At 43.5% G+C, this 21,331-nt stretch overlaps 1 protein-coding gene across 8 annotated transcripts in view; it reads left to right on the top strand.

The window, feature by feature from the left end:
- The window catches only part of Nca (neurocalcin homolog), a 472,011-nt gene that overhangs the window by 88,162 nt on the left and 362,518 nt on the right, over positions 1 to 21,331 (top strand). The gene's annotated exons all lie outside the window — the stretch shown is intronic.

Raw genomic sequence — 21,331 nt, 5'->3', positions numbered from 1 at the left:
CGGGCGGTGCTTCACGGGCGGTGCTCGGGCTTCACGGGCGGTGCTTCACGGGCGGTGCTTCACGGGCGGTGCTTCACGGGCGGTGCTTCACGGGCGGTGCTTCACGGGCGGTGCTTCACAGGCGGTGCTTCACAGGCGGTGCTTCACAGGCGGTGCTTCACAGGTGGTGCTTCACAGGCGGTGCTTCACAGGCGGTGCTTCACAGGTGGTGCTTCACAGGTGGTGCTTCACAGGCGGTGCTTCACAGGCGGTGCTGGATTAGGCAAATTGATGCAACTAGCTATTTGTGAAATTGGAAGGACAATTGTAAGTAACTTTATAAAATATTTCATAGCATTTCTCAGAGAATTTTAGAAATTTGGTGTACTCGCCTATTTGTGTTTGCGCGGGTTGAGCTTTGGCTCTTTGGTCCCGCCTCTCAACTGTCAATCAACTGGTGTGACTGTTATGGTGGTGTTAACTGGCGGGCTCCAGTGGAAGGTGTTCTTAACTAGTGGGCTCCAGTCGATGGGAAAATTGTCATGAAATATTACACGGTATAATGATCGTTGTACTTGATCAACTGGGGTTTTAATTCCTACGGTAGACGTCGTCCAGCAGTGCCGTCCACAATACACAAGGGTTCAGAACGTGTATGTAACCCTGGACAACACGGGTTCAGAACAGGACGGTTTTGCCTCACAGTAAATATTCACACATTTCGCAAAAACCTTTCGAGAAATGTGACTATGGTCTTTATTGCACACAATGTACTCAAAAGGAATTACTAGAAACGTAGGGAGATTGATCTTTAATTCCCTAACGAACAAAACCCAGTGTGTAAAAATCAGCAAAGTACATTTAATTTATTAAATGTTCATTTAACATTTAATAAATTCAATGTTTAATACAATTAAATGAAGGAAGGCTCTTAACGCCTTCCGTCTTGCTCTTCCGCATTCTTCCGTATATCATTCTTTTTCTCTCCTCCTGTCTAATCCTCCACTACTTCACCATGTAGTCTTAAAAATGTTATCTTAAATTATACCGAGCACCACAGGTGTATCTGCGGGGGACATAACCTGAAGATTTTATATAGAGGGTATAAAGTTAATGACGTTTACTAAATTATTTGAGTGAATGGGCCTACTTTTTACAGCCAGTTCGTCGTCAAAACTGAAACCATATTCGTGTCTGATTACAGATTTTTCTTGTGTTATTTAGGAATCGCTGAAAAAATTATATTCCTTTAAATTTTGATTGTACCTTACATCGGGGCAGGCAGCCGTCCCCTTGGAGACGAAAGCTGATGGATTTTGGATTCGTGACTTAGTTGGGTTTTACAAGGGCTAGGCGAGGAAACATGGGAGGACGGAGGGGTCAGCCCCGGTTGGTTGATGGTCTTTGATTTTCTCGCCTTAGTGTCTGTCTCACAGACTCTACATTATTAAAACAGTTAACGCTGAAAAGCATCACTGAGAGTACTCAGGGTATGGGTAACGATGTTTATCAGTGCTATACCAACGGTTCTGTAGAAGAAGGTGGACGATGTACCGGGTGTGCATGTAATATATTTGAACAATCTTCTCTCGTACATACAGCAATGAAGCGCGTCAATGACTGGGCAAGTACAACTCAAACCGAACTTGCAGGCATATACCTTGCCACTGAATTTTTAAAAGACAAAGGCAGTGGACTTACATACTGTGACTCGCAGAGTGCACTCCTGGCACTGAACGCACATAGTAGTAACACCCAGAAAATAGTAAATGATATTCGAATGAAAGTTTTAGGTGCTAAAGAAAACAGATTTGAAATTAAATTCCTATGGATACCATCACATGTTGGCATCTCAAGGCATGACACTGTTGATGTGCTTGCAAAGACAGCCTGTTGAAAACCAGTAGTAGAAATTGATATGGGTGTTTCACTAGCAGTGACAAAGAGAATACTTAAACAAATATCTAATGAAAATCTCACCGACCTAACAAATTCATAAAGACCTGAAAGTTGTAGTATTAAATATTATGATAGATATCGTGAGGAGACATTCACATATGGGACTAATAGAACAAGAACCCGGCAATGTGATGTTATAGTGGCCAGAATACGCCTGGGATATAGACGTATCTGGCAGCTTTCTCAAAACCCAAATGTCGAGTACACAATGTGTCAACTTTGTGAAAGAGAAAACATGCACTCTCTTGAACATTATATTGTAGAATGTCCCATATTGACTGACTTTCGCCCTCCTGGGCTGAGGTATGCTGAACTCTGTAATTACTATATGAGTACTGGAACACTTGATGATATATTGGACTTGTATCCAAGATTGACCATGTAATGTATCAATCCATACAATGTATGTATGTGATGTAACTATATAACCTGAGCTTGTAAAAGCACCTTAATTACCTTCAGTGATTAGGTAAGTGCTTAATAACACACTAGTTTCTCTATCAGCTATCTTACCCTCTCAAAGTAAGAGAGCCATAAATGTATGTGTACGTATGTATATGTGTATATGTGTGTGTGTATATATATATATATATATATATATATATATATATATATATATATATATATATATACATATATACACACATACTATATATATATATAAAGTATGTGTGTGTGTGTGTGTGCGCGTATGTATATGTATAAAGTATACCTGGTTGATACCTGGTTGATGGGGTTCTGGGAGTTGTTCTACTCCCCAAGCCCGGCTCGAGGCCAGGCTTGACTTGTGAGAGTTTGTGGAAGCTGATCAGAATTACATTTCACCTTTGTAAATGCACATTAATTGATGCTATGTAAAGAACACATCGACCACTTTATGTAGGGCAGACGTAACTCTGTGTATCTATGTATTTATGTCTGTAGGTTAGCCTAGCATTTTAAAAGCGCTACAGTCACCACCTGTGGTTGATTGTTCATTAAATCCCTGAACTATATGTTTAACAGATCTCTCACCTTGTCCATGGAGGACAGAAGAAAATGTATATATGCTGGTTAGCATTGTTAATGTGTGGCCACGTCTGTGGTAGAAAATAATAATAATAATAAAAACTCTCTCCCTCTCACTGTGTATTATACACTTCTTCCTTCTCCCTACCTCTCCCTCCCTTCCCTCTCCTTCTCCCTCCCTCCCCTTTTCTTCCTTCCTCCCCTTTTCTTCCTTTTCCCCTTTTCTCCCTCCCCCCCTGTCTCCCCCTTCTCTCCTAATGTAAACTTTCTAATGGCTGTGTAGATAATGTTATTTCTTCAAGAAGTGCCGGACCAACGGGGTTGTGGTGGATATATGGACCTGCGGGCCATTCCAAACAGCCTGTTGGACCAAGCTCTCAAGTCAACCCTGGCCCCGGACCGAGCTTGGGGAGTTGAAAAACTCCCAGAACCCCATCCAGGTACAATCCAGGTAGCGAGAGGAGATGGAGTGCGTAAGAATTCCACAGATTTTTAATTCCTTTAATTAAATTTATTATTGGAGATCGGTTAACTCTTAAGTTTTTACGGACAATTACCGTCTAAATATTCCTTCAGTAATTTTTATTGATAAGTGCGAATATTTTATTTGTCAAAGTTTAATTAATAACTTCATCACTAGGTTGTACCTTTGCGACTCATTAATGTTGAAAGTTTTAAGTTTTTTTTCCATTTTAAGTAAAATTCTTACTGTGTGTTTTTTAACGTTGCTCCGTGTTTGATTAATCCTGTCATTATAAAAACTCTTTAAAAAAAAGTAGAAAGTGCTGCTTTGCTTAATGTATATAGAATTTTTCCTCCACTTTCCAAGATATGAAAGAGTGCATGTTGACTTGTAGTAGGGATGGAGAACATTATATGTTGCTCCGGACGCTCTTGCTGCTAAGTTTTGTGGATGTTTCAGGCTGTTGGTGCTTCGTTTTGTGGATGTTTCAGGCTGTTGGTGCTTCGTTTTGTGGATGTTTCAGGCTGTTGGGGCTTCGTTTTGTGGATGTTTCAGGCTGTTGGTGCTTAGTTTTGTGGATGTTTCAGGCTGTTGGGGCTTCGTTTTGTGGATGTTTCAGGCTGTTGGGGCTTCGTTTTGTGGATGTTTCAGGCTGTTGGGGCTTCGTTTTGTGGATGTTTCAGGCTGTTGGGGCTTCGTTTTGTGGATGTTTCAGGCTGTTGGGGCTTCGTTTTGTGGATGTTTCAGGCTGTTGGGGCTTCGTTTTGTGGATGTTTTCGCACTACCGCCTGAGGAGTCCAGGGACGCGGGTTCGAATCCAATGTACGGCCTTAATATTGTCATATAAATTTATTATATTGTCATTTCATTGTGCAGTTACCAATAAGTTTAGTAATCTAACCTAACGAAAAGTTTGACTTGAGTTTACGTAAAAATACCACCACATTCATGCATAGGGAGGCGTGGGGGGGGGGGGAAGCTCGTAAGCGGAGGGGGAAATGAGTTGAGCAAGAGGGGACTAAGGAGAGGAAATTTCTTGATGGTGGGGAAGGGGGATCGAGCCGAGACTAATGGAAAAGGTGTGATAGTGTGGATACAGCGAGGGGGGGGGGGTGGAGAGGGGAGGGGGAACTGAAGGTAAAATGATTGTGTGGAGGTGGAGGGGGGGGGGGAATACCATGGAATATTTAACGGTGAGGGCAGGTAGAGATGGAGGGGGTGATAGTCATCTCGGATGGAGGGAGCGAGCAGGGAGGGGAGGGAGGGAGCAGGGACGGGAGGGAAGGAGCAGGGAGGGGAGGGAAGGGCGCAGGGAGGGAGGGTAGGGACCAGGGAGGGGAGGGGAGGGAAGGGGGCAGGGAGGGAGGGTAGGGAGCAGGGAGGGGAGGGGAGAGAAGGGAGCAGAGAGAGGAGATGAGGGGAGGGAGGTAGCAGGCAGGCAGGGAGGGGGAAGGGAGGGGGAGCGAGCAAACTGGGGGAGTAAAGGAGGGAGCAAGGAGGTTAGTGAGCAAAGGGAGGATGGAGCAAAAAAAACCCAGGTTAATTACACTTCATTATGAAACTATTATTTTTTGTGTGTTTGCGCAGTAAGGGTTCTCGGGTGCTTATTTTTCCTGGTCTCATGCTCGCTAATTTGTTGTCCGAGTGTACGAGTGCGGTGTCTCCCGTGAGGTATGGAGACTTGTAACACGGATTTTGTCCAATAAACGTGATTTGAAGATGGTGTTAGGAACACGCACTTAGTTGATTACATGAGAATGGTGTAAGATAAATGGTGCGGACTCTGGCGTAACAATGTGGGTGTTTGTGCTGAGAGAGGCACATATAATAGAGGGAGGGAGGGAGAGAAAAACGCAAATAAAGGGGGTGGAGATATATAAAGGTACGAATGATTGTGATTCATAGAGAGTTACGGGCTTTCATATTATATATATATATATATATATATATATATATATATATATATATATATATATTATTACGGGGCTCACCATATCCTGTGCTACATGGACACTTCGTCCTGAGTAGCTAAATCTTTAACAACGACAACATTGTGATTCATACGTCAAGCTGCGAGCAACTGCATGCAACAACTTGGTTGGTCAGATCACCAGCCAGATGGCCTGGTTAGAGACCGGGCCGCGGGGACGTTGATCCTTCGAATCAAAGTAAGGTAATTGTACTGTAAAGTAGGGAGGGAGGGAAGGAGAGATCTGTATTTTCTCCTGCCTGCGCTGTAGTGAATACAGATTTAGGCATTTGAGTCTATCCCAGTAATTCTACGGGCTCACCATAGCCCGTGCTACTTGGAACTTTTTGTTCCAGGTAGCGGATCTTAAACAACAACAACCACCCAGTAATTAAGATGGTTTATTGAGTAGATTCTAACAGTAAAGAATCTCGGCGCACACTCCAGGTCAGTAATTTCTCCAGCTTTGAAAGTGTCTTATTATTGTGCAACCATATTCCACTCTAGAGTGCACTAACGTCTTGAAAAGTATCATCATTGGTATCATCTCTAGTTTCAAAGGTTCTTGTTATCCAACCTGTCATTTTTCTTGCAGTTGTGACGACTACTTTATTGTGTTCTTTAAAGGTAAGGTCTTCCGACATGAGTACACCCAAATCCTTTACATTATTTTTGCGTTCTATGTTATTATTTAACTGCGTTTTGTACGTGGTTTCCCGTTTTATATTTTCATTTTTCCGTAGCGCATGAGCTGGAACTTCTCTTCATTAAATACCATACTATTTTCTGTAGCCCATTGAAAGACCTGATTAACATCAGTTTGGAGGTTTGCTGTGTCCTTTATATTGTCTACTCATAAAACTCCTAGTGTCATCTGCAAAGGATGATAGTGCTATAAACAATGTCACTATCACAACAATAAATGTTGTGGCTAGTGCTATAGTTTGTGTCCTTATCTACGTCCGATATGAGACTTGAGAAAGAGTACTGGAACAAATACCGAGTTTATATTTATACTTGTTAAATATTTTTTTTTGTAATCTAAACATTTATGAGCTACAGATTTTAACAACCACATTTTTTTTTCTAAACTCTCTTAGACGAGTATCGACGTATTACCTTTTTGACTGTGGTGGTGAAAGTCTGCTTCTAAACGTTTGTAAATAAACGCCATGTGGATTGTAACACTGGGGTTTCTCTTCACAGTGGGAAGTAGCTTACCATGCATAAAAACAATCAATTCTGTATGTAGTCACGTAACGATATAAGGCACGCGCACATGCGCACACGCGCACGTTCTTGAGGTGAAGGGATTGAGCTATGAAGAAAAACTGAGAGAACTGGTCACACACACACACACACACACACACACACACACACACACACACACACACACACACACACACACACACACACACACACACACACACACACACACACTCTCTCTCTCTCACTCACTCACTCACACTCTCTCACACACACTCCAGTGTAGAGAGAGAGAGAGCGGGGGGGGGGGGATGATAACAACATACAAGATTCTGAAGGAAATTGACAAAGCAGCCACAGCAGCGTTGTTCAAAACTGGGAAGAACAGAACGAGGGATCATAGATGGAAACTGGAGACGCAAATGAGTCAGAAAAACTTTTTCATGTAGGTTCATTATCGTTTTTTTTGTAAACCGTGTTACAGCGGTTTACAAGTTGAGTAAGTTAGACGTAGAAGTCGTTGACGCTAATTCGCTTCAAATTTTAAATGTAAAGATGATAGAAACGCGAGAAATTAGTCATTGCAGTAATCTACAAACGTTCGGAAGGCGGGGCCCAGGAGCCTAGCTCGACCCCTGCAATCACAGCTAGGTGAGTACACCTATGTAGCAGACCACCCCTATTAGTGTACCTATATACCAGACCACCCATATTAGTGTACCTATATACCAGACCACCCATATTAGTGTACCTATATACCAGACCACCCATATTAGTGTACCTATATACCAGACCACCCATATTAGTGTACCTATATACCAGACCACCCATATTAGTGTACCTATATACCAGACCACCCATATTAGTGTACCTATATACCAGACCACCCATATTAGTGTACCTATATACCAGACCACCCATATTAGTGTACCTATATACCAGACCACCCATATTAGTGTACCTATATACCAGACCACCCATATTAGTGTACCTATATACCAGACCACCCATATTAGTGTACCTATATACCAGACCACCCATATTAGTGTACCTATATACCAGACCACCCATATTAGTGTACCTATATACCAGACCACCCATATTAGTGTACCTATATACCAGACCACCCATATTAGTGTACCTATATACCAGACCACCCATATTAGTGTACCTATATACCAGACCACCCATATTAGTGTACCTATATACCAGACCACCCATATTAGTGTACCTATATACCAGACCACCCATATTAGAGTGGGCATGGTAGAATTTTAAACACTGTTCCATGATACATAATTATATGCTGTAAGGCACCGTTAGGTTAGTGTGTTGTCATATTGGTTCAGTAAGGACTTAGCCCTGGAAACACAAATCGTAACTGTCTCTATTTTCCGCTTGTTACAACTTGTAATAAAGTTGTTACATCTTGGCTTAACGTGTTTATGACGTATTAGAACGTTGTTACAACTTGCTATATTGGTTGTTATAACTGGTTAGGAGGTGTTAAAACTTGTTCGAATGTTGTAGCAACGTCGTAGTTTCAGTGTGTGTTAGGTGGGCTAGGACGGGTTGGCTGTGGGGCTGGCTGGCTGGTGGCAGTCACAGACAGTCAAAATAATGGGGTCACAAATGGTTGCAGCAAAACTTAGATCTTTATGAGGAAGACGTGTCCTACTCTCTAATGGTTCAGAGTTATGCATTTGGAGTCGAATCACCGCTTCTCCATTCTTTGACTTGCACAAGCCTCCCGTCTCCACCAACCACCCTCCTCCTCCACCCACAGAACACCTCACCGTCCGCGTCAGTGGCAGGGGCTGGACGGTCCCTGTAGCTCCGGCACTGTGCAAGTTGTGTCCCTGAACAAAGCCAAACACGGAGGCATAATGGGGAAAGTTTGGTAGATTTAGCAGGAGAAGGTGGAGCGAGCCCAGGGTGGGGGTCCGTGACGTGTCCCACTGCGACACGGAGGGGAGGAGGGGGGGGGGCGGCACTTACCAGTCTCGTCCTCTCACATGACAGTTAAACGCGAGTTAGTCAAATTACTCTAATTACAATCAAATTAGTCCAATGACAGTCACATTAGTTAAATGCAGTCCGTCCTCCTGTTTTGGTAATACTTATAGCAAGGATGAGGATCATAGTACATATACAGACGTACTGTAACACCATGAATGGTTGGATTTAATATTTCCTATACAACGATAGTCAGTCACACAGGATATTGACGGCGCCAGGCTGTCGGCCCTGAGCATTTTCAAAGTCACACCTTTCGAGTGTTAATTGAAATTGAAATTGAAATAAGTTTATTGAGGTAAAATACACACAAAGGGATGATGCAGCTCAAGCTCTTCTCACCCCGTTCAGTACATCGTGTTAATACATACACAGACACACATCAAGAGTGTTAATTTGTCACAGGTTGTAGAGGTCAGGTCGCGTCAAGTGACCTCGCTCTCTGCTAAGCTGATAAGTGCTGACGGGTGGCTGTGTTGTGCCCATCAAACAAGCCGCTGTCTAGGTGTGGTAGGAAGATAGCCAGGGGCTATCTCCTTGTAGGCGGAGTTTAGCTCCCGGTTCCCCCTTAAAAAACCGTGGAACTGTACATTTGACATTCAGAACTGATAGACGCAGACAGACAGACGCTAGGCCTATACAGGCCTGTACCAGACCGGTGGGGATTGTGTCTGTCAGTCATATCACCCTGCTTGGTCACCATCTTATGATCAGAGACTTAGTGAGTGAGAGTGTAAGGTGGACGTAAGGTGTTTTCCAATTTAAGTGTTGTGTAATTTTCTTTATTTTGACCTTTCTGTTTTTCTAACTTTTTTCTTGCACCCCTTTTCGTGTTCTTCATTTTTCATTCCCCTTACTTCTAACATTTCCTTTTCTTCTCCTGATTTTCTTTATTCTTTAGTCCCATCCACAACTGTAAGAAAAAATCTGGTGAAAGCATTAATGTTGAGAGGTGATTAACGTTGTCAGGTATAAATGACTGGGAGTGGGGTTCGAACCCTTTATGCTCAGAGAACAGCTAGTTCTCGCTCCTCTCCCCCCCCCCCGGCCTCGTAGTCACTGATAGGTAAGTACATTGTAAGAACATGTTCTCGCTATCACAGTAAAAGAACGTATCGTATGGAGAGACAGAGCGAACAGAATTATACAAGGATTAGTTCCAATTTCAAACGTCAAGGTTATTCCTGGTTGATTGGACAGTCAAACTATTGCTACTTGCAGGATGTTCGCACCACAGTTCGTTGTGGAGACCGAGAACAACGGGAGTTGAAGTAGAGCAACTCGCGAAACCATGTTCAGGTATGCTCGAAGTATGTATGCATCTTGCACTCTTGCAGCAATGTGTCCGATTCCCTCATGAAGACTTGTTATGTTGCATAGTGACCAAGGCCACGATTCATCAATCATTTACGACATCTCTTCATCTTTCAACAATCATAGTAGCTTTATTTATATTTACTAAACAGTTAATGAGCTCCAAAGCACCACAATGTTGTTTATAATAATATTAGCCCGGCCACTCACGGTGTTCAAGGGAGGGAGAGAACTCGATAAACACCTCCAAAGGATACCTGATCAGCCAGATTGTGACTTATCGAGGCTGCGAGCAGCCTGCTTGATACCTGCTTGATGGGGTTCTGGGAGTTCTTCTCCCCAAGCCCGGCCCGAGGCCAGGCTTGACTTGAGAGCTTGGTCCACCAGGCTGTTGCTTGGAGCGGCCCGCAGGCCCACATACCCACCACAGCCCGGTTGGTCCGGCACTTTTTTTTTAGAAAACAATCTCGTTTTCTCTTGAAGATGTCCCCGGTTGTTCCGGCAATATTTCTTGTAGTCGCTGGCAGGGCGTTGAACAACCGCGGACCTCTCGGCCGCGTCCAACAGCCTGGTTGACCTGACCACCAACCAGGAGGCCTGGTCAGAGACCGGGCCGCGGGGACGTTGGTCCTCGGAATCATCGCAAGGTATGTTGATCCCGGAGATCATCAGTGTCCTCGGGGCCCGGTCTCTGACCAGGCCTCTTGGTTGGCGGTCTGGTCAACCAGGCTGTTGTTGGACGCCGCTGCTCGCAGCCTGACGCATGAATCACAATCCTGCTGACCAGGCAATATTTGGAGGTGTTTAACAAGTTCCCTCCATCACCGTGAGGCTGTTGAAAGATGTACGAGGCTGTTGAAAGATGTACAGGTTTCGTAAATGGATGCATAAATGCTCTATGAACCCTGGCCCAGAAATGCACACCGTAATTCAAGAGGCGCCTCACTAGTGTTAAATATTATTGAAGGAAGATATGCGTGTTGATGCTGATTGACGCATCATGTTCATACTATCAGCATCCTGGTCGAGGACCGGGCCGAGGGGACGGTGAGCCCCGAAATCATCGCAAGGTAACCCTATTACCTACACTTGCTAAATGACCGTATTGATGGTTGAGTCTGAGGTGGCTGCTAGTTATGGCTGTTGTATTATTCACTCACGACGTGACGTCTGTCAGAGCAGAGTTTTTTTTTTATTATTATTATTTTCTACCACAAACGTGGCCACACATTTACAATGCTAACCAGCATATATACATTTTCTTCTGTCCTCCATGGAGCACAGGTGGACGTGTTATAGGAACAGTCAGAGAGGGGCTCCAGCAGGTGGGGGCCGCCGCACCAAACCAGGTTGAAGTGGATATGTGGTTCTGGGAGTCTTTTTTTTGGACAACTTATCACGAGAAAAGGCTGGGCCCAGGCTGGTCTCTGGGAGAACTCCTCCCAGAACCTCCTCCAGGTATACTCCATTGGGAAGGGGGGGGGGGGTAAATTAAGAAGATGGAGGTAAGTGAAGTTTTGGAATTGTGGAATAATTATATATATATATATATATATATATATATATATATATATATATATATATATATATATGTATATATGTATATATATATATGTATATATGTATATGTCGTACCTAGTAGCCAGAACGCACTTCTCAGCCTACTATGCAAGGCCCAATTTGCCTAATAAGCCAAGTTTTCATGAATTAATTGTTTTTCGACTACCTAACCTACCTAACCTAACCTAACTTTTTCCGCTACCTAACCTAACCTAACCTATAAAGATAGGTTAGGTTAGGTTAGGTAGGGTTGGTTAGGTTTGGTCATATATCTACGTTAATTTAAACTCCAAAAAAAAAAATTGACCTCATACATAATGAAATGGGTAGCTTTATCATTTCATAAGAAAAAAATAAAATAAAATATATTAATTCAGGAAAACTTGGCTTATTAGGCAATTCGGGCCTTGCATAGTAGGCCGAATACGACGTTCTGGCTACTAGGTACGACATATATATACATATACATATATACATATATATATATGTATATATATATGGGGGGGTATATATATACATATATACCCCCCCATATATGTATATATATGGGGGGGTATATATGTATATATATATATATATATATATATATATATATATATATATATATATATATATATATATATATATATAATAATAATAATAATAATAATAATAATAATAATAATATAGTTATGATAGTAGGGGGGTTCACAGTTACAGCCCTGCTCCTGTGCCAGGCAAGTCCACGACGGGCTCACCATAGCCCGTGCTACTTGGAACTTTTTGTTCAGAGTAGTTGAATCTAAAACAACAACAACAACAAACTGTAGCACACTATGCTGCGGGTATCACAGTGACTGTATTATTGATACAGTACACAGCATCGCTTGCTTTCCCCTCAGATTAATACATTTGTATTTCTAAGCGATAAGCGGCATTTTGCTATTTTTTTCCATTGCGATTCATAAAAGTCTTCTCTTGTATGGACTACAAGAGAAGCCGTGTATTTACACATATACACGTCTTCTCTCTGTATGATAACAGAAACTTATAATTGGTAATTTCTCTGTTATTGCATCTATGTATATGTATGTTGACTTTTGTTCAAATGTGTGTGTGTATACTGCTGCTGCTTAAGGTGATATATAGCTCCGAGCTGCAGATACTAAAATTACACTTCCCTCTGAAGCGATGTTTTGAAAAGTATCACTAACAAACTTATCAGTCTGTCATCTTGAAGCTTTATTCGATGATTGATCCAGCTGGACTGTCAGCCTAAGAGAATCTGGTAGTTGTAAACAAGTTTTAACACAAAAAATCTAATTCTGCCCTAAACCCGTCTGGAAGATTTACATCCCTCCCTGGTCGACAACCGGGCCGCGGGGACGCTAAGCCCCGGAAGCACCTCAAGGTAACCTCAAAGTAACTTCAAGGTAACTTCCTCACAAGCCCCCACCCCCTAGCAGTTAGACAGAAACCCCATCGATTCCGATAGACAGGTTTTCATTCCTTCACTTTCCTGTGACGATAGACAGACCTCAGCTTCCCCCCCTCGGCATCCCACACCTACGGATAGATAAATGGGCCGTCCATACTGGCAACCAGGCTCAGGACCCCGACAGTAAGTAGGCCAGTATTTTTAGCCAGCCTGCAGAAATCCAGCAGTTACCCCACACAGTGTCTTGTGTCTGCTGGCCCTAAATACTCGTGTCCTTCCTGCCCCTGGCGGCGTTGGCAGGTATTATACATTGATTCTTGTTTTCCCGCTCGGTGTCTCCACACTCCCACCAGACGGAGTCTTTAGTCTCGTATTTTGAGACGTGTGCTGGACGAGTACAACATGAGGTCGACGTTCAAGGAGGGGTGGGTGGGGTGTATTAAGGTTTGTGGAAGGGAGAGAGGGTAGAAAGGAAGAAACGAAGGTTGAAGAGAAGGAACGAGGGAGAGAAGGAATTAAGGTGAAAAGAAAGAAGATGAAAGAGGAGGAAGGAGGGAAAAAAGATAAATTTATTTATATAATTTTGTACCACAGACGTTATCTTGAGATGATTTCGAGGCTTAGCGTCCCCGCGGCCCGGTCCTCGACCAGGCCTCCTTTTTGTTACACATCTCCAGGAAGCAGCCCGTAGCAGCTGTCTAACTCCCAGGTATCTATTTACTGCTAGGAAACAGGGGCATCAGGGTGAAAGAAACATTTTGCCCATTTGTCTCCGCCTCCACCGGGGATCGAACCCGGAACCTCAGGACTACGAATCCGAAGTGCTGTCCACCCAGCTGTCAGGCGCGGCCATACATTGATAATGATAACTAGTTTATAGACATTTTCTTCTGTCCTCCATGCTCTTCAAATTGAGAGAAAGAGGAAGAGGACACAGGTGGGAGCTGGAAATGCAGATGACTAAGGTATGATTTTCAAGTAACAAGTTCGGAGTAATTAGGTTCTGGTGAGTTTAACAGAGTTGTAACATACATATATACTGGTGTATATATGTATGTTATATATATGTGTATATATATATATAACATGCATATATACTGGTGTATATATATATATATATATATATATATATATATATATATATATTGACACTTGCCTCAATAAATTATCTACTATTACGCTCCAAGCAACAGCCTGTTGGACCAGGTTATCACAAGTCGAGCCTGGCCTCAGGCCGGGTTCGGGAAATAAAAGAACTCAAGAGACCCTCGCCAGGTATGCTCCAGCACTAGCCGGTAGAGTAAAGGCCTTGGCCCAGATTCACAAAGAAGTTACGCAAGTACTTACGAACGTGTACATCTTTCCTCAATCTTTGACGGCTTGGGTTACATTTATTAATCAGTTTACAAGCATGAAAACTTCCCATTCAGCTGTTGTTATTATTATAAACAGCCTCCTGGTGCTTCGGAGCTCATTAACTGTTTAATAATGGTAAACAAAATCGCCAAAGATTGAGGCAAGATGTACAGGTTCGTAAGTGCTTGCGTAACTGCTTTGTGAATCTGACCCCTTGCTTCTTGCAAGGTCCGCGTTCGATTCTCGATAACCTACGTGGTGGGGAGAGACTGGAACCTTCCTCATATCTGAGTTCCTTGCCCTTGACATAGTCATACTAGTTTAGCGATTTCTCCTCGTAATTCAGCCCGTCCTCCTCAGTTATCCCAAAATGATGTGCCGAACTGAGGACCCCACGAATGGTAAATGTTCAAAATACATATTTTGACGTTGGCCATTTATATATGTCGAAATGTGATGTGCTCTTCGAGAGGACGGGATTAGCCTTACATTATTTGTTTACGTCTGTCCATATTTGTATCCTGGTTGTTATACAATGCTTTATTAATTAGATACGCGTTTATTAAAACAAAATAAAAATGGGTCGTAGGCATTCATAGGCATTGTTCGGAAATCATCGCAAGGTAGGCATATTTTTTACTTGCTTTTTACTTGTTTTTTTTTCTACTGGAAGGTTTGGCCTGTGGTAAGGCACCACTGGTGGTAGCTTGATCAAGGAAGCTGTTGCTTCTCGCAGCATTTAGTTAATCATATGTGCGCTTTTGGTTTTCATAATCGCCCATACATTTTTTTGAATAAGAAGAACAGCAACATAACGCTTTGTTAAACTAATGTACATCGGCCTCAATTGGTTAGTTTGGTTGCCTGGTTTGTTACACTTTTTATTAGGCCACAGCAGTTCAAATTTGATGCTTTTAAATTAATTTTGGTGTTAGCGCACCAATAGTTCTCTTGCCTTGCCACTCCGTAAGAAATGAAACGGTTTTGACCTAACCAGAAATGTACGAACCCAAACAACCCGCCTAACCTCTCGAGGCCGAGGCACAGAAAACGTCAATGTTTAAGGGATTGGTAGAATTGGTAAGCAAATAATGCGACGTATTAGGTGTGTAAGAGGACAGGTTGTGGTGGGAGAGATGTGGGGCGCGCCGCCTACATTAGCCCAGTGACGGGCGGGGCCGCCGTGGGTAAGCCAGCCCGGTGAGGATTTGCCGGGCTTGATATTTACTGGTTCAGCTTGCCGTGGCCTGTAGCCTCACGCTGGCGGTAATTCATGTGGTGAGTAGGTTGTGAGTCGGGGCCGGTGGGGAAGCTTTACTCGTCGTCACCAGCGGTATGACTTGGTGCTGACTCATCTGTCTTCACTCTCCTTAGTCTGCGTCTTGTGCACCCGCCTCTTACGCGTGCTGGTAGCTCCTCTTCTGCATCCTCTTCCTTTCCTGTAGTCTTATGCATTCTCCTCAGCCTCTGCCTTAAGCATTTTCCTCCTCCTCATCTGGTTTCTTATCCATCATCGTCCTTTATCTCCAGCAGTTCCCAGGACCAAGATATGGTAAGGTCGGAGTATCAAGGTCGGTGTTGGTAAAGTCACCGCTCTGTTAGATTACATTTGCCAACTTGTGTTTGGTTAAGCATAATTAGGATCTAAAAACATATATATAGTATTTACCCAGACGTTAATTGACCCTAAACCAACACACACGCTAAATATGTCTCCAGAATACATAAGATAACGTTGAGTTGAGTGACCCTGACAAGCCACAACCTATATTGACCCTTCTGCGGGGTCGCATACACACACCACTGAATCAATATTGTTCAGATTTAAGATGAATTGACACGCAAAAATAAGATAGCAAATAGTTTGACGTGTAAAGGGTGGTAGGGGGTGTTAAGAGAATTATTTTGTAATAGGGGAAATGGGGCATTTAATGGGGAAGGGTAATAATGATTATATATTGGGATAATGGGTTTAATTTGAAATTTATTCAAACATAAAATGCTAGTCATTACAGCTGAAGCTTCTACTTGACACTCTTTAACTGTCTTAAGGATCCTAAAGACAATGCTAATCCATATTGACAAATCCTAAGTATTAGGATTTGTCAGGCCTCCAGGTTACTGACTAGGTCTACTGGTTGACTGCCTGTTCAGCCAAACCATTGGTGCTTGCAGGTAACAATTAAGCATCAGTACCACAGTTCTAATTATCAGGAACGTATTAAAGTTCCATGTTCAAGATGTGTTTGTTATTCCTCAGATATCTGAAGGCGAGATACACACACTTTGGTGCACTTACTACACCTCAATGTGACTATTGAACACTTTCAATTCATGTATTACGTTCCAAACCTGCACGGTAGAGTTAAACATACTGGAACGACAAACATGGTCGGAACTGTAAAATAAATCCAAGGAAATGTCCTGGTGCTATAGGCACACTTAGAGAACACGGATATAAACATCAGACGTCCGTGATGCGTCAGTCTTATGACAACAAATGTAAACAAATATGTTAGTGGAAGTCTGGAACAACGATGGAAGCTTTCAAGAAGACATTTACAAGTTTCTACTGAAGTTAACAAAGACAGCATCATAGACCAGACAATCACCAGGGGAAGACTGGCCACAGACCAGACAATCACCAGGGAAGGCTGGCCACAGACCAGACAATCACCAGGGAAGGCTGGCCACAGACCAGACAATCACCAGGGAAGGCTGCCCACAGACCAGACAATCACCAGGGAAGGCTGGCCACAGACCAGACAATCACCAGGGAAGGCTGGCCACAGACCAGACAATCACCAGGGAAGGCTGCCCACAGACCAGACAATCACCAGGGAAGGCTGGCCACAGACCAGACAATCACCAGGGAAGGCTGGCCACAGACCAGACAATCACCAGGGAAGGCTGGCCACAGACCAGACAATCACCAGGGAAGGCTGGCCACAGACCAGACAATCACCAGGGAAGGCTGGCCACAGACCAGACAATCACCAGGGAAGGCTGGCCACAGACCAGACAATCACCAGGGAAGGCTGGCCACAGACCAGACAATCACCAGGGAAGGCTGACCACAGACCATACAATCACCAGGGAAGGCTGGCCACAGACCAGACAATCACCAGGGAAGGCTGGCCACAGACCAGACAATCACCAGGGAAGGTTGGCCACAGACCAGACAATCACCAGGGAAGGCTGCCCACAGACCAGACAATCACCAGGGAAGGCTGGCCACAGACCAGACAATCACCAGGGGAAGACTGGCCACAGACCAGACAATCACCAGGGAAGACTAGCCACAGACCAGACAATCACCAGGGGAAGACTGGCCACAGACCAGACAATCACCAGGGAAGACTAGCCACAGACCAGACAATCACCAGGGGAAGACTGGCCACAGACCAGGCTGCGGGAGTAGAATTCTCGAAATCGTCCACAGATATTGGTTATGCTCTCATTAAATCGTATTTCAATAACTATATGAATCGTTCACCACTCGCTAACGAATTGGTGTTGGCATTTGTCCGACCCATAACCCAGCGGGTAGAGGGTGGGAAGAAGTGATGGGACGACGACGGCGGTGAAGGCATTAATGCGAAGGAGGAAGAGAAATCTTACCAAAACGGTGGGGAGATGGAGGACGAGAGGGAGGGGAGCACGAAGGAAAAGGAGGAAGCGGAAGTTAGAGAAGTGCAGCAATAATAAGAAGAGTGCACCTGGGAAAGTGTTATGTGGGAAGGCGTGACTTGAGAGGCAGTTTACACCAGGGATGGCATCACATTCTGGCCCTTCTCTCCTGTCACTGGCTCGCTCTGGGGCTCTTCTCTCTTTACCTGTCCTCTGACTTGTAGTTGCGGTCTTATCCTGGCAGAGGCACTCTTATCCTGGCAGAAGCACTCTTATCCTGGCAGAAGCACTCTTATCCTGGCAGAAGCACTCTTATCCTGGCAGAAGTACTCATAGCCTGGGATAGTTCTTCAGGTAAGTAGCTGTCGTATTCTGTGCTAAATGCTGTCGTTTCTCCATATATATATTTAAGGTTTCCTTTTTCCGTTTAATGAAGTTTGTGCGTTAGTTGAAATCCTGGTATAAATTTTTGTCTTTTTTTATGTATGTACTCAGACATCCCTTCGTAATTTATATATTTTGTATCCGACATTTAAGGAAAACACGTTAGCGAGCAAGTCAACATAGTTTGAATGAAGCCTCGAACGCAGATTATGGAGTTGCTTGGAGCTATTCGTGAGTGGCCGAGAGGGAAAGCTCTTACTAACGCTACCCAACTATCATCTCCTGATTATTGTGCCTCGTTGCTGAAGCATCCTTTAGTGGAGGGGATGGGTGATGTAACACTATCCACCCCCCCCCCTGACCTCCCTCGTGTTCCGTTCATAATGCCTCACTGATGCTGTATCCTTCGCTCGAGGGGCTGAAAGCGGCTGATCCAATATCCGCTCTCGAGAATGACTTTGTTGCTGCATCCCTTGCTTGAGGGGATGAAGGAGTTGTACAAGCACTATCCCCTATGTATCTATCTCCCCCCCCCCCCAACAATACCTCAGTGAAGCTTACCTAAAACACAGTATTGGAGCTCTCACACACACACACACACACACACACACACACACACACACACACACACACACACACACACACACACACACACAAGCCACAGAAGCTGCAAACAAAGCATGTCATTCACCAGACAAAACAGCCTGGATAACCACCGTCGCATTCTACGTAAATATGAAAAGCATTGAATAATTAGCGCCCCGAGGCATGAACCCCAGCGTGAGCATCATGTACAGGGCGGGGAGCGGGCTGGTGGGCGCCGTTCAGCGTACCATCATCAAAGACGAGCCTTGAGAGGGCATTCGATACCAGTTATGTAAAAGGCAGCTAAGAGGGTCCTTGAGTCCCAAGTGAGAACCTTGGATACCACACAAGTAGAGTTATTGCTCGGTAAATTATGCCCAGAAAATGTGCTTAGAAACGGGTATGGGGGGAATATGAGCTACATCTTCATAAAGTGGAGAGTTGTGTTGTTTCTGAATAAATATAATGAACTTGACAATGAAACTGTAAATATATAATTACACTGATTGTTTTAACAGTCTACTGTGGCAGATGTATGAGTGCTACTTTAAACCCCTAGTACAGGCACTCAGACACTAGTGTGTCTGAAGAGTGATGTAACTTTGTGCCTAGCACAATGACAAACTCTTCAACACGGGTAGAACACGAACAAGGGGACACAGGTGGAAAATTAGTACCCAGATGAGCCACAGAGATATTAGAAAGATTTTTTTCAGTGTCAGAGTACTTAACAAATGGAATGCATTAAGTAGTGATGTGGTGGAGGCTGACTCCATACACAGTTTCAAATGTAGATTTGATAGAGCCCAGTAGGCTCAGGAATCTGTACACCAGATGAGAGGCGGGACCAAAGAGCCAGAGCTCAACCCCCGCAAGAACAACTAGGTAAGTACTCAGTAAGCACTAGTACAAACACACAACTACTTATCAAGCACTAATATGAACACACGCTACTTATTAAGCACTAGCTCAAGCCAACCCATCCTCCAGTTCAGATAGTAGTTTTTGTTACTATGTGCACCATAGTACAAATATTAACGTACTAAGCTATTAGATAGCAGAATGCTCTACTATTCACCTTATAGTCCGAAAAAATTAAGCTAAAAACAAACTTAAATATACCTAGGTCTAGTATAGCACACACTCGTACTATATTAGGCCTCAGATAACATGTATTAGGCCTAGGAAGGTTAGGTTAGGTTAGTTTGTCCTTGCAACATCAGTAGACAATAGTTTCCGGTTTGTCCACATTCAATATAACAGATGTCTACTTTCTACTTGCGTTGTACGTCGGTATATGTACTATGGTCCTCCTCCTTCCTATAAGTACTACCAAAACCGGAGGTTGGGCTCTTCAAGCACATTAGTAGAAGTAATTAACACATCACCATTCTATATACATTATCCCCAAAAATGTTAATTGGCGTTTCAGGAAGCCGTAAATTAGTCTTGCTCAGTGTGATTAGTCAGTGTCGCTAACTTTAATAACCTTGCCTGATAATTACACAAGTCGTGGCTCTGAACAAGATATCAATAATGTTTTTGTAATTTATCGGTAAATTGTCAAGACTCGATACTGATTAATGAATGTGCGGTACCCGCTTAGTGTGTTACCTTGAGCTGAATACCAGCTTGAGGATGGCAGCTTATTGGGGTATGATGTTGGAGTACCTGTTTGAAGAGGCCTTTTCGAGGAGCACTCTTTTAGTAGGCTTTGTAGGAGGTACCAGTTTAATGGCCTTATGTAGGGGGTAGCAGTTTAATGGCCTATGTAGGGGGTAGCAGTTTAATGGTCTATGTAGGGGGTACCAGTTTAATGGCCTATGTAGGGGGTAGCAGTTTAATGGCCTATGTAGGGGGTAGCAGTTTAATGGCCTATGTAGGGGGTACCAGTTTAATGGCCTATGTATGGGGTACCAGTTTAATGGCCGATGTAGGGGGTAGCAGTTTAATGGCCTATGTAGGGGGTACCAGTTTAATGGCCTATGTAGGGGGTACCAGTTTAATGGCCTTATGTAGGGGGTACTAGTTTAATGACCTTATGTAGGGGGTATCAGTTTAATGGCCTTATGTAGGGGGTACCAGTTTAATGGCCTTATGTAGGGGGTATCAGTTTAATGGCCTTATGTAGGGGGTAGCAGTTTAATGCCCGTTGTGTATGGATATGTAGGGGGAGTACCAGTATTATTATGAGGCCTTATGGAGAGGGGGACCAGTTTGGTTATGGGAGCCAACCTTGTGTATTTTGATATGAGGAAGTAAATAAGAAAGCAAAAATAAAAAGAGCATTTGGTACACAAGTTAAGACGTAAATTTAGACTAGAGAGATTTTCGTAAAAGTATCGGTGTCAGACTAGAGAATTTAAATTGTAAAATATATACTACTCCTATTTTTGTTATGAAGTCTAGTGAAGGACATGCTTCTCTCTCTACTCTTGTTCCTTCCTCTTGGATGGTGTCACTGGTCAGGAATTACTGAATAATG

Source organism: Procambarus clarkii, chromosome 17 (genome assembly GCF_040958095.1).
Source record: "Procambarus clarkii isolate CNS0578487 chromosome 17, FALCON_Pclarkii_2.0, whole genome shotgun sequence".
In the NCBI taxonomy this organism is placed as follows: domain Eukaryota; kingdom Metazoa; phylum Arthropoda; class Malacostraca; order Decapoda; family Cambaridae; genus Procambarus; species Procambarus clarkii.
Note: the sequence above shows the minus strand (reverse complement) of the source record. Positions and strands in the feature narration are given on the sequence as shown.